Here is an 11,511-nt window from a genome sequence, read left to right as displayed (position 1 = left end):
TTCTTCAAAAGTACATCTTTTTAGCTTATGGTAGCAGGCTCAAGCGATTCGATCATCCAAGTGCTCAGCTTCTCCCCACTTGTCTTCAGAGCTACATGCAACAAGTTCAATTTCTTAGGTGTGAGCTATCAGCCCTTGAAGGCTCTTCGATAGGAAAAGGCTGGTATGCAGTCTGGCATACGCAAGCGGAGACCGCTGTTACCACTGGCCATCTTCGGATGTACCATTCTTAGGCTGTGTTAGCTTCTTCTCATAGCTTTTTGTTTTTGCCTTATGTCTTCTTGCATCACGCTAAGCCCACTCACCGGCGTTCAATCGAACTACCGGAGAGCTTGTACCATCGGGGACGTACTTTTCTAATCCTTAATGGACATTCGACCCACACTAACGGTTTCCTTCCTTAAGCAATAATAGTCCAAGAGCCGAATCTGTTAGAAAGGACAAAAGTGTAAAAGCTTATACAGCTCTGTGTACTAATGTTAGACCTTATAAATACAGAAGACCTAACGATTCATACTTTTTATATTTTGTACTATAATCCTTCCTGATTTGCTGGAGTTCATTTTCTTCTGAGCTCAATAGTGGAAATCTCATCATGTAAATACTTTGTCTTCGCTCACCATACAAGCGAACTTAGCTCGCAGGGCATGTATGAAGCTGCAATATCGTTTTATGACAAAGCACTCTGCGTTATGTTTTCAGAGGGATGCATCGACTACGACTCATGCATGCCACAGCATTACCTGCATATGTGCGCAAAAACAGGTGCCATACACTCTTGTTTCCTAAATATGCATCCAATTCATCAATCCTGCTTCAGTCAGATCCACTGGCAAGGAACATCCTCTCTCTGTTTAGCCCCCTATCGTACGTCGCATCCCCTTATCCCACATACCCCTAATAAAAGGACTCTTCTAGCATCTATCAACATATTTAGTGTTGCAGCTACTTTCGTGTCACGCTTGGCGCGATTGACATATTCACTTCGACTCGAGGGTATGACAATGATGCTGGTGACGATCGCGATATCCTTCCTCACATATCGTAGGCACTGATTATAATCTGTGTGCGTGCGCGCATTTATGCTGACTCGGTTGAGAGAGGCTCGCTTCCTCCCGTAGCTGTCGGATCATCGCGGGCAGTCGCATGCTCCCGAGCTCAGAAACGGTACAGACCTGAATGGACTCCCCGCCGGAGTGCTGCAGTTGATCACCACCTCCCTGCCACCGCCGTCCTGACCACTTCGTTTTTCGCCGATGATCGACCTCTCCGATAGCCTTACTGATGTAGTAGTTTCACGGTGACCTGTCATCGTTCGTTGAATGAATCAATGAGAACAAGTCACCCGCTAAGTGCTCAACTAGCAGATATGCAGAATATCCATAGAGGAAATAAATGCGCAATTTTGTCACTTCATCAGAAGTATCATCTTAGCTTTAGGCAAGCACCTATATAGGTCGAAGCGGATCGTGCTTTCATCTAATGTATTCGCACACAGATAAAGTTTTTTTCACTGATTTGAAATTCTGCACAGGGATAGGCTTGGACGGGTACATGCTCGATATCTTTTCGTAGGTTACCTCCTACCAGGACAAAGCTATGGAAGCGAAATCTGTGCCATATTCTCGAATAAATGAATTGAAGAAGCATAAACGTGACGAAGTTCGAAATGAGGTAAGGGCCATTTAAGGAATTTGACATGATTACGCGAGTTCCCTAAACGCACGCACGAAAGTTCAGATCGTGTTCGTTGAGCTCAAGTTAAGGGGCTTGTACGAAAACCTGTATAATGGAGCGGGTATGAGCAGGCAAGGATTGATTAGTTCGAAACACACGGTGTTGAGTCTGGGCCGCAAGTAGTTCTAAAGGGCCGTGTCACCATCTGGAAGCCATTCATTGCGTGGTAACAATGCCGTGTGAGTTAAAGACTTTGTGTTTACAAGAAAGATTAAATTGATCATATCTATATGACTGGCAATTCATCCAAAACCTTGGCAGAGTATAAATAGAATTCACTGCTATACAGAACAATAAAGACGGTGTTCTATGAAAGGACGTATACATGCGCCAAAGTTAGCGAATGAGTAAACACTTCATGCTCCCGGTAAGTAATCTTTGTTGTCATAGCGGCTTTTGTAGAAAAATAAATACCTTCTAACTATAAACCCTTTGACCTGTGAAAGTTAGCGTCTAAAATCAAGGAGTACTGTAAAGATACATTGCTCATATAATAGAAGGTTATTTTACGATTTTAAATGGTCTCAAGTGGAAATGTGAATCAAGGACGTGAGGTCGCTCCATGCCATGCAATTTGTATAAAAAAAAAAAAAAAAAATTGGAAAATCGCCATACTATCAGTGTAAACCAACCGGATCTCCGTCAGCAACCTGACGAATTTAAGTCGCTATGATTGATATTTTTTTTGCCTGATTAATAAGGACAGCATAAAAAATTTGATAACCATCTTGTTGTATGTGCCCTGTCGCTTCTCCGCTATACCGGTGCAATACATATCACACGAGTGTGCGTGCGTTCGTATGTAAGGAACGAGTCGTATTATACTCTTCCGCTATATGATAGCATTAAAATGCAAATCAAATCATTCTCGCATTTACCCTTCGACCCTAGCATCCCTTGGAGTCCGATATATTATGCACTTCTACTCATTTCCCTTTGGCGTTTGCCTTGCCCCGCTGCTTCCATACTGGCATTAGTCGACAGCAAGCAGCAGGGTCGTATTGAGGTGCCACTGGCCTGTCAGAGAAGAGGCAATAGGTCGTCGGCGAAGTTGTCGTCCACGAATAGTTCCAAGGCAACCTCACATTCGACCCAATACATTGGCCATTTGCATACTTCGTTATTTAGATCGACTTCGTTCAGCAAACATCATTTGGTGTTTGTAGCTAACTCCGTTCCCGTTTACGATAGCGACTATGGACGAGTGGGAATAGTTACAGCACGCGTACACCGAGTTCCACCGCCTATAAGGTGCGCGACAGCGTCTCGGGGGTTTTAGGGGAGTTGTAGGCGATGCCCCAAGGCTTGTTGCGCCGTTGCCTCCCAAAGGAGATTCCCAGGGCAACAAGAACACGCTTTACTGGCGCAATGCAATGCCTCGACTGTGGCAGAGATATGCGACCGTCGAACAACGAGCAGGTCCCACTATGTAAAGAGAAAGACAACGCAAAAGGAGAGAAGCGCGAGAGAGACGGATCGCATGCAAAAGGTCTGTTATCCAGGTCGTTGCTACTGTGCGGAAGATACAGAGCATCCTACAAAGGATGCCTATGTAACGGCCACATACTATATTGTAGTTGGATTAGCATCATCATCAACATTATAATCAGCTAACACTCCCACGAGCGCAACGGACAAGACAACAACTACAGCGGCGGCGGCGGCGTTGGCGGCGACTACACAGGCAGATGCAATAGGGCAGCAAAATGCCACTGTCGAAGCCATCGACAACCGCAAAGGACCGTCCGGGTGGAAGCTGCTGTTTTCGAAGACAGCGACTGCTGAGTAGGTAGCGTAAGCATAGGCTCACTTTCTAAGAAGAACTCAATTTGCCTTTGAAGTTTATGTGGAGCGACGACGAATCTAAAGTAGATTATGCTGTAAATAGAAACTTTTTGTTTGCTCTGCCCACGTACGCTTTTTGCTAGAATAACTGCTAAAGGCCGATAGACGATAGACAGACTGTGAACAGACGAATAGCTAATCCACCACATAGGCGGCCTGTGCTAGCAGAGACAGCATTCGTTGCAGTAGCAGCTGCATAAATCAGACACGGCCCCATCGATTTAACTGATACAAGAGGAGCAGCATAATTTCGAAATCATGCTGCTCCTTTCTCAAAAAAACATCCCAGCCCAGGAACTAGTGAGGCGATGAAATAACGAGCAAGACAATAAAAATACTATCCATTATAGATATTCATGCAAGGTAAACAGAACTCTATCGTTCGCATGTCTCGTACAACTGTTTTATGACCATGCTGAGATCGGCACTACTCAGTTGACGGTAGCTACAAAATCCCAATTAGGAATCAGGTTAAAACACTAGTACCTTAGATTTGTTTCCAATGTCCTCCTCTTTTCATTCCAATGTTCATTTAGTTCTACAACTATCCGAAAGTGCCCTCTTGTTACTGTAAGTCCGCTGTGATTTGGCTACCGCAGTGGATGAAGTTTTTGTCGATTTGGGAAAAATTCCCCTTTCGAGAAACCTGTTTTGCCCCTTACCAAGCCGTGGCAGCAGACGAAGTGGCACTCCACAGTGAAAAGACTGCTCAAAACTGATTTGCAAGATTCCAGAATTGCATGCTAGGATTTCGGCCAGCTGAAGTCGATGAAAACCAATTGAAGGTACCCTAAAAAAGAGATAGCAGGAAAACAATCTGTTAATTAGGTGAGAGAATAAACTGTAAACATATGGTTATCGACAGACACCTTAGATTTCGAAGATTTAGTCAAAAATGTAGAGCATGGATCTCCGATAAACTGAGTATAAATCACAAAGGTGCACAGTTCGCTCTTCAGTTTCTTACATGGTACCGAGAAACACGTATCTACGGTGACAGATTTCTCTGACAGCGCACAGAATCGCCATTGGTTACGAAAGGTGGCAGCCTCGTTTCAATTTTAAGCAAAATGAAGAATGGGTAGTTTTGGAAGATACGCCAGATTTTCATGCCAAGAAGACGATGATTTGCGTTTGGTGGGTCTGAAAGAGTCTTAGATACTGGAAAATGCTTAAGAAGGACAAGACAGGCACCGATGATTTGTATGAGTCTTAGATGCATTAAGTAAATAAAGCTGTCCAACAGGGCCTGAGAGACAGTCATCCTTCTCTACGACAATGCCAGATCACACATGGCAACCTCATAAAAGCCGCCTTGCAAGAGCTTGAGTAGGAACTTTTTTACACTCACCTCATTCCCCAGACCTCGCTTTAACGGATTATCATTTTTTCCAATCATTAGCAAATGAAATCAGTAATTGTACATTCGATGGTGAAGAGGGTCTCAAAACCTCGCTGGGTAAGTTTTTCAGTACTAGGCGTAAAAATTTCTAGTGGGATAGATAAACTGGTTAACAGATCGCAGAAGATCGTCCAGAATGACGACCACTATATAATAGATTAATTTATTGGTAAAATTTAAGTAAAACGTTTTTTTTTTGTTGTATGAAAAACCCGAGATTACTTGTCTTTCAGTCTAACAAATCCCTTACCAAGGATATACTATAATGGTCTTTTAGGTTTACGCTAGCTATATGTTAGACTTGATTATCATGTACCCAATTGAAGCTTTCCATCTTGACTGTGAAAAGTCATGCTGAAAAGTGATGCTGATGATAGTATTGTCAAAAACCTGGCTTTACAGAGTCACTTTTGCATATATGCATGTTCCCCACTCCCACGACTTTCTTATATCAGTACCTATGTTACTTTGGAAGCTTTACTGCTTCTTCCTTGCTGCAATCAGAAAGATCTTATCGACCTCTTGCCATTCTTGATCGCAGGCTGGATCAGTAAATCTGTTTCATTTAACCTGGGACCATTCCATCTTCCACCACTCGTCGCCCCTTTGCGCGAAACCGCTCTAGAGTATTTCATAGCCATAGTCATAGTCACCCTGCAACATCGCCCCGATTACCATAAGTCCTCAGGTCAAGTCTCTCATTTTTGCCGCTACCGAGTCGCACCGCTTCGCCCAGTTTCACTGTTTCGCCCTCGGAGAAGCTAGCACACAGAACGGGCGGGAAGAGGGGGTAACTCGCGAGAACCTGCCGGTGATGCCATTTTTGATACACTTCTCAAGCGGAAAATTCGAATGATTCAAATATTTTAAATTCATCCCCGGCCCTTGCCCACTTCCTAACTCGCTCTCTTCCTCTTGCCTTCTTAACGCCGATGAGTTCTCTACACATGGACCATTTCGAAGTGGCAGATAAAGCAGACTACCCGCTCAAAAACTTGATAGGCGGACTCCGGAGGATATGGCAAACTGATATGAGCAGTGATTCACAAAGCACCGGGCGCGCTGTTCGTCGTCGTCGTTGTTGGATTGAAGGCATGCATTGCAATGAGGAGGCGCTGGCGGTCTCCGGTGCCGAAGGGAAGAAACAGGCAGTGGCGAGGTTTGAGCAAGAAGCTCAATGGATGAGGTGCTATGAAGAAGCCGGTTTAGGAACCTCGCTTGACGAACCCCCAGGAATTTTGAGCAGGTGGAGCGAAGCGCATAAACAGCTCAGTGCTCTGGTACATTTGCGCGAGAAAGTGGCGATGCGGAGAATTTGTTCGCATTACGCAATGAACAGAAAGCAGGTGGTGCAAATATTTTTAAATTTTCTGTGGCTTTTAACGTAGGCCGACCTTTGTTCTCGGAGCTGTTTCAGTGATGTCACGTTTGTGATTTAGTAGAACCGATCAAAAGGAAAATATTAGTCGAATTAAATGAGATACACAGAGACGACATTGTATGCGATGCGAACATAAAATGGTTACAAGTGTTTACGCTGCGATTATACCCCTGGTAAGAGCCGAAGTTCTACAAACGAGATGGACCGAATTAGGAAAAAAGAATCAACTATTTCTGAGCCAGCGATTATTATGCAAATAGTTCCGTGTATTCATGGAAGATGCCGCTTCTGTTTTTATTAGAACAGTTTACGAAAGGCCGTCTGTAAGGTTCTATATAGAACGATCCAAGATAGAAAACCGAAATAGTAAACAGAGACGAAGATAATTAGGACAATTTTATATACTGTACAAGGTATAATATACGGAGGACTTGCGTATTGAAACCAAAGTATGTATAGGAACCCGAGACCTTTAAAAGTGAAGAGCGCGTATTGACAAATTGTGGCAAATTGTGACAAATGTAGGCCTAAATGATCTAATCTTCGAATGCAGCCTAAAGTAATAGCGTGAATAGGGGAATAGTGCGACCTGGATAAGTAACAGTCTTAGAAATTCGTTTTGCGGGCTATTGACTTATTTTTAAATAGAGACAAAACAAAAACAAAAAACAGGTCTCCATTTCGATAAGTTTTAGGGATACAAACAGTCTCATCTAGTAAGGAGGCGGTTCACGTAAGCATCTTTGTCGTCGTTGACTCGCATTGCAATACATACATCGATGCGCCTATTTTTTTTTACCAACCTTTCTTTAAATTAGCCTAGTAAATCTCTGACCTGTTAACACATACACCGAGTTCAATCTATAACGATGAAATCTTTTAGCTTTTTTGTTTGCTCGCATAAACACCATTGCCCTGAACGGTTCGGGAATAGCTCGATAGTGTGTAGCATCTCTTGGTAGCAATCACTGCCCTGTTGGTTGAGTACATCAACGCCCCGGCAGCGAACCCGCCCTTGACCAGTGATGGCCGTTTGTACAAGCTTCCAAGGAGGACAGCGAAAAAGATAGGCCTGGCGGTCTCAGGAGAATCATCTAGAGTAATGATATTTTCTTGTAGTTCTTTCGCCGTCTCCGTTGCCCATTGGTATGGTGCACTGAGCTGAGCGATGTGTTTCTGGAACGAACTTCATCTCAGTCGTTACTTCTCGATGCCTCCAGTTGAAATGAAAGCAGGTGGCGAGATCGGGCGATCTCAAATGGATGTCGACTTCGGTTCTTGCCGTCTTGTCAACATCTGAAGGAGATGTCTATATATTCCCCCTGATGTGGGGAATTGCTACAGTTATAATACTATTTGACAGGTTCCCGAAGGACTGCAAAGATTTGGAGTCTTCACACGGCCAGAAAATCAAGTGAGTAAGCTCTCGGATTTGAATTAGCAGCAACGTATATTCTATGATGGTCAAGTGAGGTATTCAAGAGACAAATATTTCTTACTCAGGTATTTAATCTAGTTATCTAGGTATCTAATCTAAAGCTGAAAACCTCTCGACACTGATACCCCTTATAGATCTTTAACTGTGGTACGGTTGAGGCTGGTTCAAAAATATAGGATAGTTAAGGAATAGGCTCATGGGAAATGGGTTTTTATGATTGTAGGGACATGATCGCATACATGTCTTATGCAAAAGGCGCAAAGTTAGTTAAATTTAGTAGGTAATAGGACGGATCAATGTCCTGAGTATCACACACCGAAAAAAGCTTAAATTTGGAATTCGAAATAGCTTATTCTTTTGCATTAACGAAAAAATATAAACAGAAAAGCAAAAATTCTATCAGATTGAACTCTACGATAAATTAGCCGGTAAGCATGCAACTTCACTGGCTAGGAGCTACGCAAGCAGATGATTCTGATGGGCAAGTGTTCTCCTTGAAGCGGAAGATGAAGATTACAAAACGACGACAAACCAACTGGGGGCCAAACGAGAAGTGAAATATATTTCTGCATTCAAAACTTGCGAGGATACGAGACTTGCTCGCTTACTAGCAGCATTCGATTTCAATTCCCTAATCAAATGTGTTCCCGTCTCTACTTGACATGTTGTTCCGATGGCGAACTCGTGCAAGCCCAGCCTAACACTCACGGTGTTGATGCGCGGACTGTACCCTTGTAACGACTGCTCAACCCATCGTCAGTGGTGTGTTAATGCTGGCAACAATTCGATGCATCACCAGTCTTCAACATCTATCTATTCCCCTTTCGTCATTCTACCCTACGGTACAGTGGTGATGCTGCAGCGTATTTGTTGGGCATTTGAGAATATCCTCCTCGATTAAACCCCAGCTTCCTTTATATCCCCATCTTCGGTCCATTGTGCTTCACGAAACTTGCAACTGCTGTCATCGACCCAGACGGGATCGTATGAATCCACACATTTGTCCCGCCGACAACATACCCTCAATATTCTTCCTACGATTACTGCTAGTTCTATTACTACCACGAGAGACAGCACTGTATCACCGCCTGCAAGACAAACGAACGGAGAAGCTTCGTTTTTCTCTACGTATCTTTCGCCTTCCCAGCAGCACTCTCTTCGTCAACCGTGCACTATGTATCTGTGTCTGTGCGTGTCAAGCCCTGTCTGAGTACGGCTGCTTCCTCGTCGTCTACCTTCTCATTGCCTACAAAACGGTGACAGGTTTCAACTGTATTCGCCATACCCCATCTGGTTACAATTGTCGATTGAGCTGTGTGCGGGGGCCTCCGCTTACCAAAGCGGGCCATCGTATAGCATTCGTTTGGGCGTCTGTCTGTTTCATTTGCAGGCTGTCCACTGTCAACATCACCATGCCGTCCAGCATCGTTTGCTCAACCTCTTCCTTTTCTTTTCCTCCCACATATATGTACCATGGTAGTTGAAACGGACAGGAAGCGCTAGCGTATAGCCGAAGCCAACAGCGTATATGGCGATGGGCTGGGCAACGACGACCAGTCTACGCTGGGTTAAGGGGTTCATCGTGCTGCAGAACAAGTGCTTGCGTAGTGGTCCCCGCATTTTCCCCAATTTTTTTCAAAAAGATACGCCGCCACCACTGACTGCGCTGTTGCCTACCGAAAGGAGCTGGCCGCTTAGCCGTGTGTCAGCGTAGAGCCGTCGAAACTGCGCCATAGGGTCAGCTCCGTCGTACATGGCTTCTTCTCTCCCGACTCCCCTGTAATCTCACTCGTTTTCTGCCGCGACTGACAGTAGAAATCTCATGTTACAATATGTTACGACTGTGGATCTCCGGTAGCGCAGCACTAGCTGATGCATAAACGACGCAAGCGAGGTAAAATTCGGGAGATTTCAAGCAGAATCAGAGGTTGTCGTTGCTCAGGGGATGAGGAGCAGTTGGGATGGATGGGGAGCGAGTAGGGGCTGATAATGATAACTGGAGATGGGGATGGTGCTGGAGCAACGGGGCGGCGGGATGAGGGGACGAATTATTTAAATTTCACGCTCCAAGTCCGGCAAACGCAACGGTGTGTCCCTAAGCCTCCACGCCTGGGTAGTAGAGCTACTATCGGACAAGAACGCGAGTGGGGTAAGCGGGATCGAAGTAGCTGGGGGGGGTCGTGTCAGATGAACGAGGGGAGATCAGGGAGGAGTGATATATGGCTCAAAGGGGCACATTAGGGAAGGGGGAGGCAAAATGGGATGGAAGTGGGCGGAGACTCGGGAAGCCGGTACCTAAGTGCAGGTGAATCCGTCAAAAAAGCAGAGAAGGACAAAGAATAAGGATGCTACCGATGAAGCGATGATGAGTAAAATGATACGAAGGCAACGCGGAGTGACTAGTACGAGAGTCCGCGTGATGTAATTTGTTATATGCTAAAGTGGAAAACGAAGTAGGCGAACCTCAATGAAAACCGCTCAATTTATATTTCGTTAAAATCGCTATACGTAACATTTCGTGTTTATAATAATGTATTGGGCATTACTGTTCATATGACGTAATTTTGCTTAATAAATGAGCAAGGCAAACTTTAATCATCGTCATATGTGACTCACATCGTGCTTACGATGTGGCAGTGGATATACGAAGCGATAAGTGTCTCGGTGAAATATATTATATTTTAAAAATATGTTTGGCATATATTTGCAGTAATAGATAAAGGTATGATACAATTATATAGCACGTGCGATCGTGTATGTTGCATGAACTATATACTAGAATGAATTCAACATTTTCGTATGGGTCTACATCTCGATAATAACCCAACTAAGCTAGTAAAGGTCATCGCAATACTTCGTTCCAGGGCCAGTCGTTAAAAATATATAAAGGGCACAATTTTTAAATCTATTATCGTTTACTTCACACCTCATTTAAGTACTTTGTAGATACCCGGTATAGAATTTTGTAGAATAATTGGATATCATTTTAACATATAATAGAGCGCCGTTCTGCTCTGTGTCATACTATTCAAGGGAAATGCCTTTGGGTGCCTCAGCAGTGGCAAAGGTGCCGTTTTTGTTTACCTCATGACAGTTTATTAGAACATACAATATGGTGGAAGCCATGTACTTCGCAGAAAATTGCTGGTCCATTTTTGTGTTTTTGTTAGACTATCATTTCTAATTTCAACGACCTCATAAACATGGTCGCAAATGCATCACAAACTGAAATATAATTAAAAGTTTGTCGTAATTTTCCTACAATACGCTTCCCGAATGTCCATCTTAAGTTGCTTCTGACGGCCGGTAATTGCTCATAACAGCGGTTACAAGCAATGGAACGCTTTACTTCGTCATTCTGCGATCATAGTTCTTGTTGAGTATAGCCAACGAAGAGACTTAACTCTTTCTAATTCAGTCACTGAAGCTAAGGTTCGATTCGTCTGAAAATCTTTAGCTGGAAGAACCATATCTATCGAGCAGTTATACAACTACCATTACTTATCGCCCATGAAAGAGAGAAAATAACAGTCTACATTTATCCATTATTAGTATCATTTGCGCCTAGTAGTCATTCCTGCTCCAGTCCCTTTTATAGGCATCAGCAATGGAGTTTCGCTGAAATTATGTAAGCATGAACTGGGCGAAGGATGAAGTCATCGTCGTCCTTGGCATCACCTCTACAGTGCCCCCATCAATTGATGAAGC

This window comes from Varroa jacobsoni, unplaced genomic scaffold (genome assembly GCF_002532875.2).
Source record: "Varroa jacobsoni isolate VJ856 unplaced genomic scaffold, vjacob_1.0 scaffold_31, whole genome shotgun sequence".
Lineage (NCBI taxonomy): Eukaryota > Metazoa > Arthropoda > Arachnida > Mesostigmata > Varroidae > Varroa > Varroa jacobsoni.
This window is presented reverse-complemented; position numbering follows the sequence as displayed.